A 9,997-nucleotide genomic window follows, 5' to 3' on the forward strand; every position below is an offset into this window, starting at 1 on the left:
TATGTATAAGTGGACATCCCTATGAACATTAAAAAAGTGGGCAGCTTTTTTACACCAGGTCAAATAGAAAGCTTAGACAGCTTTGAACAATGGTAACGTTTGTTACAGTCATTTCTGTACAACGTTTTGTTAAGCAAGGTGGGATACAAATGACAGTCAACAACCCTTTCAATTTTCTTTACAAAACTTGAGAAACTGTACAGCGTCTCAAAAACTGTCCTTTCTAGTCTTAGGCGTGGATAATATAACCGTGGCAACCATCGTACTCATGGTGGTAACGTCTTCTTCCAGAAGGGGTCAATGTTGTTATCAAGAACACCATGCGCGTTGTGGAAGTCTGGATGGACCAGTATAAGGACATCTACTACAGGAGGCAAAAAATGACGAAAACGGTCATGATCATGACACTGCATCTATGAGTAGGTAAACATCTAACTTGAAATACACCTACCATAAGGCAGCTAAACCATGTGCGTTTCACTCCAACTTACTTATATGTCCCTGATGCTAAACACTGCTTAATCACAAGCACAAACGCCTATCACTGGTATTCTCTCTGTGTTTGTGTGTGTGTATTTGTGTGTGTGTGTGTGTATGTGTGGCGTGTGTGTGTGGTGTGTATGTGGTGTGTGTGTGTGTGTGTGTGTGTGTGTGTGAGTGTGTGTGTGTGTGTGTGGATTCTAGCTTAATCTTAAACATGATCTACATCCCTTGCTCCGTTAGATGTCACCAGGTGACCTGTCACAGAAACGGAAATTGCGTCACGTCCTAGGTTGCCGGAACTTCACGTAGTATCTAAGGAATGTGTATCCGGAACTCTACGTTCCAGACCTAGTACCAAGAGCTTATGGTCAGGTGCTTGTTCTATATCTGTTTCTTGGCATAATTTGACTTATATATAACTTTATTGCACAACAATTGTTCGAGGTACAAAGTATGGCATCTACATAAACTACAGTTCTATAGCTTAACTAACTAATAGAGGAGTTGTAGTATGGGATAAGCTTCTTACAATCATTGGAAGCTTTTACAATCAGTTGAGGAGTTTCTAATATCCAAACCTTCTTTGATATATTTTCCTATATCTGCCATGCAGGGATTGTCACATGTCATGATGTATTTGAATTTGCACTTCAGGTCCATTGAGATAAATCCTTGTGTATAAAATGACAACTTTCTGTATAGAGAATTGCGTATTTCAGAATATTTGGGACATACAATCATAACGTGATATTCGTCTTCAATTAACTCTGGACAGAATGGACAAACCCTCTGGTCGATAGGGATTTTTTGGAATCTCCCGGTTTCTATATTTAATTTTTGACAGCCAATTCTGAGTATATGCACGATTTCTTTGACCACCAACATTTAAACCTCACTTTTAAGGGTACATGTAGATAAAAATGCTGCTCATGTGTATCAATTTTCATGCAAAGCTCACAATTATAGCAGAATATACATGTGAAAATTGAGTTGTATCGTTTGAATACGTTTTTTTTGCTTGTCTAGGTATTACATATGTCGACAGGTTTGTGTCTCGACGCCACTAACCCTAACGGCTTGGCTGGAATGAAAACAAGTCTCTAAACGTGTCATGGGCACGGCGGTAACCAGGTAGACAAACGAAACTTTATCACGTTGATTCAATCGGTACATTTTTCAACATTGTTATTACCGCCTTTTAGTAAATGGATTTATCAACCACTCGTTCATTCTTCTGTCCCAGTACTTTGAATATACAAGACATCACGAGCTGCGAACTCCAATTGGTCGAAACTGGGACCTCTGTCTGCACTGTGCTAGATGTTCGCTAGATGTCATTACTACACACTGCACAGGTCCGAGTAAGGTTGTCCAAGACCAGCTTTGGTTATAACACAGGTAGGAATGAATTAAGATAACAAGGCTTAGATCAATATATAACATTATATCTGCATCAATGCTACTTTGATCTGAATACATGGATGGCATCTTCTAAGAACACCAGAACAGATGCGTGTGCGTTCCACAAAATAAATGGTAAAATTTGGTTCCCTTCATTGTATCATTGAATACCAAACAAAAGATCTTCTTTTTCGCATGGAAGAAGATATGAGATAAATAACTTTTATTCGCATGGTGATAATTACACTCCGTGTCGGGAGTTTGCTTACGAGGCTGCATGACAAAAGTGAACGTTATGAGTTTGTTGTCAGAGGATTATTTTTAACACAAACTAACTATTAGAAACCTTGGTTTAAATACGATTGTATCGTCAGCATTTAATTTAAATAAAAACCTGTACATATTGATTGCAAGAAAGGGAAAGCATGTCATGGTTACTGCATTAGGGTTTGGCCAAGGTAGCATCATATCAGGGAGTGACGTAGTATTGATGCCATCCATTTTTTACCGTTCCACAGGAGAAGACGGTGTTGCATCTCTACACACATTATTGTCTGGAGGGAACGCCATATGGGGTCACCTTGGCGACGTGCAACGGACAAGACAACCAGATATGGATACTAGAGAACATACGTTTACAAGACTAGCCACTTGAATTATATAATACCTTTTCGTCTTCTTCAACAATTTGGGCAATGAGCTTAGAGTATGAAACCTTCTAGAAAGTTCCTTTCTGGCAAACATGTTCAGAAAATTATGTCAGCTATCGCGGCATAAAAAAAACACCTCTGACTTGTCTTATTATCATTCCTCTCTAATTTGATGTCCATGTGTTTTTTTCTCCAATGCTTAGCCAAAAAAAATGATAACGTGGTCCTTCTGGTAGATATTTCATGCACTATAATACCAAATTTCGGGCCCTTTTGACTTCATACCTTAGCACGCGAGGCAAAAACATACAGTTTTTGTCAGAAGGTGGAAAAAATTCAACAAAATCACCATAATGGCATTGGCGGGTTAATGGCAAGGGGTTTGAAACGTGGGGAAGAAAAGCAGAGACTTTCCTCATACTAAAGCGAAAACAAAAAAGATGTACATTGTGTAAAACATGTACTTTCTATAGTTAAATAAAAACTATATGTAATTTTGTTTTGTAAAAATCGACAAAAGTATTATCAACTGTGTTCCTTAACAATCGAATATGTATTACCAACTATAGTTACAGTAGTAAATGATCTGTTTTACACGTTTCTGTATGTCTTAAATGAGTCAGTTTACATTAGGCTATGTTAATATAACATTAACGACCAGCATGTTCCTTCACTCACGGCTTTTATTTGGTGATAATGCAAGCTACCAGGAATAATGGGTATCATACGAGTATAAACATCAAGGCGGGTCATCGACCCAATCTAGGCATTTTATATTTTCTATGATAACAACAATAAAGACACAACATGATACATTTGTAATGTTACAAATAAAACAACGTTATAAACAGTGATCGGCTTATGTTCTCCACCCTTTACCCACGTTCTTGATGTTTGAATAAACATACAATATGTATACCACGAGATGAAAGTTACAATGCATTACATACTATGATATTAATATAATAATCGGCAAGGCCTTTAAACATGAAACAAACTAGGAAACATGTATATAGAATGTATGTATAGACAGATAACATAAATACGATTAAAAGATCTTCGTTGCAGAGGTTTATCAGTCGCGTATGAATTTAGTTACTCCAAATTTTCTTCAAGCAATGACAGTTTTTAAAGGTAAGCTACATACTTCAAGTTTTCGACGGCTGACAGTCCATCTTGCTCACGGAGAATGTCTCGGTCTCGCGAGAGAACACGAGAACTAGGTCAGGCTTACGTAGATCGAAATTAATGGTTATAGATTTCTTTTCAAAAGGCAAACCATGCCCTGCTCTCAATGGCTCTCTATGTAGGACGCCAACAAAGTCATTTAAAATGATTGCTTTATGAATGTGCAGGACGAGAACGTTCTGTCTGAATGATAAGTTTAAAATGATTATTTTTGAATGTGCATTGAAGAAGAGACCGTACACAAAGATTCATCCTTTCTTGCACCGTCATTAAAATAACGGTTGAGTCCTTGGAACTTAAGACTATGGCTAAGAAAGTAGGATACCGACTGCTGTGTAAATTACATTGTTACCAAAACCAGTGTACTATGTAACTGTTACTCAAGTTTCTAGATGTAAAATGGGGAAAAGTTAAACGTCCAGGTTGCATTCACTACATTAAGTGTCAGTGACACAGTAGATATATCATTGTACATTAGCTTTTAAACCCTAATCTCGGCACAAACATTTTTCAATATCAACTTTTGGTCCATCATATTACAGCTGTTTAACTAATTATCAATTTCAATGCGTCATATATTAATCGAAAGAACATTCGTTAACCCTTATGTCTAACTTTCATCGACGAGATAAGTGTATATTTATATTTTACAAAATTATTTTGCTGGCAAAATTCGGAGAACAACCAAGGCCATTAGCATTTTTAATGAAATAATTATATAATATGAAAATTGCAATGCCGATAAACGGCATAAAAAGTGTAATGCCTTAAAATCCCGTCTAGATATTCATAATTTTAATACAATCAGTATCTAAGGCCTACATTTAAATCAATAATCATGATTTGATTTAACATTGCATGGATGGAAAATTAAACACATCATATTTTTTTTTGATTTCAGAGAAATCGATCATCAGTCCTTTGTAAAAGCATTTTTCTATGAATAATTTGTCAAAAGTAGAAAAAAAAGTTCTATCGATAGGAGCAACTTATGTTGTCATATGATGCAATATTCATTTTATTATATGGATAAGATGCAAACGCTTGTCAATTTTCTTATGCTTAAAAGGGAAGGAAATGGCTATTTAACGAAAATACGCAAATAATGCAAAAACTTGAAGTAAAATTGATAGCTATCCATAAAAAAGTTAGAAGTTGTTATCATAATGAAGGCAATGTTATTACCAGGCATTTTTTCGCACCCTCTCATCTGTTCTTATCACGGTTTTCAGAGGTAGTCATTTACATTAGTTTAACATGGTCTTACAGGAACACTCGATCAGTCAGAGTACATTAAATATAGATACGATCGCGAACCTCCTGTCCATAGTGCCCAACAATAATCTAGCTCACGCTCTATTTTCTTGTTCCTCTTTCTGTGTAGTCGACACAGCGAGGACAGTCACAATGGTAAATCGAGCTACCGCACCAGTTTAAAATGGAGCAGCATGGAGTCACACCGTCAGGATCACATTCAGCAGGGTTACCATCATCTGCAGGGTAACCCTGGCCGCAACGCCAGTCGTCTCGCCACTTCTTCTTTGGAACTATAGGATGAAATTTGTGCAAAATTAAACAACCTCGCAGTCAACTATTGCATTGGGCGCTTAATTGATTTTTAGTTCATATCGTCAGGTGGAAATGTCTGACGGCTGAGCGCTGCAAGGTGATGCAAAATACAAAGTGTCGTAATTTATAAATGTCAAACCTACAAGAAAATACACTAATTTCAATGTAAATTAATCTAAAGAGAAAAAAATCCCGTACCTTAATGTAAATATGAACCGGTCGGCAACGCCCAAAAAATGTGTTCTATATAGTTATTACCTCGGTTTGGCTAGCATATCATTATTACTTGGCATTTTTACGTATATATAGCATAAATTCGTTCATTTATAACAAAAATCTCCTACTACCAGTATCTATTAATGGTTTTAGCGTAAGCCTTTCTGGCGTTTTGTGACATGGAAGTTTGCGCTCGAAAGACCAACCCCCGTATGAATAGGGTTAATCATCATTATCATTATTTAGAATAGCGTTAATCTAAAGCTGCACATTTCAGACAATAACATGTTAGTAAGAACATTTTAATTTTGCAGCTGGTTATATGTCACCGAACATCCTGTCGTTCATAAACAATGTTTTCTCACCTGACGAGGATGTGATTCCGTAGAAGTTCAGCTCTGTTGGCCTGGGCTGCCAGCCTCCGTGAGTCCGAGTGATCACGAACTTCCAATACCGCGCTGTTCCATGGAAACCGCCGAACTCTTGGCGCTGCTTCGTACCTCCATCCACGGTAGTAATGGACACGACTTCCTCCCAGTTGTACGGACGCCCAGCTTCCGATTTCAGCAACCTGAAGGCTGCGATGTCATGCTCGGTGTTTCCGAAGTTGTTGACTGCGATGCGGGTCAGAGTATGGGGTGCTTTGAGGTCCAGTACGATGAACCAGCGGTTGTAGTTACGGTCGGTATCTTGAGGGTTCCAGTAGGTTTTGTCATCCCCATCCAAGACTTTAGCGGCATCATATGTCACGCCGTTGTCAACCCACGGGGTGCCGGTGGAGTCCACAACCCATGACGACTTTTGTACCAGCCATTGGCCCCAGGAAGACGACGCAGTATCTTTAACAACAGAAAAAAAGTAATTAGTACTGCACAGAATATATGTGCTGCGCTATTCCAAAACAACGTGCTTCGTTAACTGGGTGACTAGGCCAAGGAGTACATGTAATATTGATATGTAAAAAATGGTTACCAGAGATATAGGTGGTGTCCACGGGAGGGTGACCATTGGTGTAGGTAGTCTCCGCAATCGTCTGACCAGAGGTGTATGTGGTGTCCGCAGTGGGCTGACCAGCGATGTAGGTGGTGTTCACAACAGGCTGACCAGATATATAGCTTCTTGTGTCCACAGCAGGGGTGGATGTGGCGTCAATAGTCTGTAGATAGTAGAGAATCGAGTTGATTTTTTCAGTTCATACAGTAAAAAGAATAGGTGCTAAACATAAATACAGGCGGCGCTTTCTATCGTGTCAAACGTTATACAATGAACAATGCCCTCCAAAGTTTGCAGCAGTTTCCAGGGTGACAAATGCATTTGTGTTGGTTATAGCTTTATTATAATAAGTAGAATCAAGAATGTCGCATCACCTTTTGAACGTCCCGATAACTGATGTTGTAGAAAAGCCAGGTTCCGACAACGATTGATGCAGTCAACAAGACAGCGACGCAAACCCAGCCATACGTGCAATCTGATGATACATACAAACGTCAAGGTGTTGTTGAAAAATGCCTCATGTAATCAAACTATTTTATCTATGTCTCAGTTAATTAGTAGGTAATGAAGAAGCAAGCAGTCACATTTAATCTGGAAAGCTTAAGACTCCTGTGTCTAGCATTTAATGTGGCCCGATTCCTGGGTCATGTGACGTTAACCCTATCTAGACCGGGCTTTTTTTGGGGATTCCTGGAGCAGTGGGGGGGGGGGGTCTCTATTGACCTTCCCTTCGTACTTTCAAAATGGGTCGGGTAACGATCACCAAATTTAGAGGGGATGATGTACTGGTAAGATTTTACATTTTCTGTAATTTAGGTATCGTTATGACGTAATATGTCGTAATTATGACGTCATTATCTCATATTTTGGGCTAAAATTGTATAAATATGGAATTTCCGCTATACCTAAAAATATTAAACAAAGCTATGGCTATAAAGGGTAACTTCTTTTGGTTCAAGTCTGCAAAGTCTTTTATTGCCAATGACGACGACACTGATGCCTATATGACATCAGAGAAAGACTTCATTTGTCCACCATCTTAGATTGACAAGCTTGAATTTTCTAAAATACGTTTTCTTCTACATATAACCGTACATAATGAAATTAGTAGATTTGGAAAAATACGCCTGTCAGAAACCCGTTCGTAGAATTGCTACCAATAATATTTCAGTAAAAGTAATTAAGTTTCGTAGTCCTAGCACACGTCGTTCGGCAGTCATACGACGTCAAATTTGGCGCAGGCACTTTTAACGCCCCCCCCCCCGTCTAACTAGGACTAAGACTAACAATTTTTTTAAAGACGTCCTTACAACGCACGTCAGCAAAGCCTATGTCAAAACTATTTATACAGTTTATCATAATACCCACAGCATAAATTGAAATACATCGTTTTCATTGTTGTTTCTTTTTCTCCTGTGAAAGCCTTAAATTCATTATTTTCTGTCATTGGTCGACCAAATGACCTAAAAGCTGTGAAGTGTACCTATACCCAACCATTTTTCACGACAGGAGTAAATGCTGACACTTTGAATCCGAATCACATTGGAACAGTCATATTTTGCACGATTTGTGGATAGATGCAATATGTTGTATTTTTAGCAACTGTTTCTCTAAAACCAAGAAAGTAAGGTATAATGCTAAAATGACGTTTTAACAAAGATCACCTTTATCTAGTGTTTAAATGCTCGAGAATTAAATAAATGTATTATACATAAGACCTGTAGTGCATCGTGGAGAAACAACGTTTAAACGAAGGAACACGAATACGTGATCCACCACCACCAAAATAACCAGTAAATAAATAACTGTTAATGAGCATAAAGTGTCTAAAATATGTCAGCTCCTGCTTAAACTAGATTACAGGAAACTAAATCCGAACATAAAACAAAAAGACAAACTTACGACTACGTGCTTGTTGCGGTACGTTTGGCACGTACATCGGATTACTGTTCAGGGCGTCTGCAGGATCTGTTGTCGGAATATGTCTGTCTTGAGGTATGTCATTGTTATCATTTCCAGAAACCACATTGTCGGCATCATGTTCAGCTGAGTTGGTTTCTGACATGTCTGGTGGGTTTTGGAATTCATGTGCGACGGCATAAGGCACACGAGGGTCAGAATCATCAGCATCTTCTGTGATATCAACTGGTTCTCGCAACTCAGCCGCAATGTCGTTTTCGGGAAAGACGTTATTGCCATAGTCATCATTGCTCTTTACTCCGGTTGCTGTTGTTGTTATGTGTAGATTTCTGCAAAAATTGCTTTGAGTTAAGTTTTCTGTGTGCCCGAAATTATGTTTGGAGATTGAATCAATGTTCAATTTTGAAACCACTATGCCCCCCTGGTGTATATTGTCATCAGTACAGTCAACATCGATGTTTGCTGAGTCGGTTAAGTTTGTTATTCCGGTGTCAACTTCAGCTCCAGTTGTATCTTGAGATTTATCATCATCGTGTTCATAGCATCCGATAGGTATGGAGGTATGTCCGTCCCTGTCCTTAGGGTAAGGCAGTTTCTCATGTGTATTTTGGGAGCATCGACGTTCAGGCGCGGTCGTGTTATTTCTGACAGGGTCCGACCTGTCGGCATCACTCTCAGACGGGCTGCATCCCGATTCATACGTCGGATTCGGCAACATCTTTGAAAAAAGATATGACTTCAATCTTTTATGCATTTGGGCTTCTCGACCCATTTGCGTCAAAACGTCTACCGAGACACCGTTTGTGTGGACTCTTGTTGGTACAGCATCGAGGGTGATGATTTCTTCAGCCATAATCATTCCTTGCCCTGTATGTACATGCAATTGAGACAAGAAATATCTATCTTTATGTTATTTCAAACTGTCCAATTTCCATTGTTTGCCCGTATGTCGTGGTTGCCTTAGTCCGCAAAGCATGGCGACAGTGCACACATAATGGGAACTGTTAGATAGCATATAGCATCATAAATCCAATATATACTTCTAAATGAAATGATCAATCCTACATGTATAGCTAGCGCCATACCAGGTGATACATGTTCGTAAGTAACTGGGTACTGAAACAGCACCAATTCAATTATATTCAGCATTCTAGACCATATTGAATTTCTCTCTGCTTTTTCAGGCTTAGGCCATGTTGATTTGATTATATGGATGACATCCTCCGGGAACTCCAAAACTGATGCGAGCGAGCGAATAAAAAAAAAGTTTGGCCAAAAAAAAAGTTGCCTTCAGTATGAAATCAAAGTGGCCAGGAAGGTTGAACATAGGACTAAACACACATAGTATGGTATACCAACAGTTCGGTGTAGGGACCAGTACATCATACGGGTGCAAAACATTTTTTTCTTGGACCAATCCGAAAAAAAGACCTGAAAAAAAACAGAGGAACAGGTTTCGCCAATTACAAAATGGACACACTATGTCGGCAGCCATTTGGGGTCTAACCGGGGGGCCAAGAAGACAACAAGAGCGAAGTCAAGTAGAGTGTAGTCCATTGCACCAAGTTTCTACAGTC

At 38.9% G+C, this 9,997-nt stretch overlaps 1 long non-coding RNA gene across 1 annotated transcript; it reads left to right on the forward strand.

The window, feature by feature from the left end:
* The first annotated feature begins 302 nt into the window (after positions 1-302).
* LOC118413238 lies at positions 303-1,569 on the forward strand. The gene is made up of 3 exons (XR_004830854.1): positions 303-392; positions 724-855; positions 1,510-1,569. It is a non-coding gene; the product is annotated as an uncharacterized LOC118413238 (long non-coding RNA).
* The last annotated feature ends 8,428 nt before the right edge of the window (positions 1,570-9,997 follow it).

The sequence above is a fragment of the Branchiostoma floridae genome, chromosome 4 (genome assembly GCF_000003815.2).
Source record: "Branchiostoma floridae strain S238N-H82 chromosome 4, Bfl_VNyyK, whole genome shotgun sequence".
Classification (NCBI taxonomy): Eukaryota; Metazoa; Chordata; class Leptocardii; order Amphioxiformes; family Branchiostomatidae; genus Branchiostoma; species Branchiostoma floridae.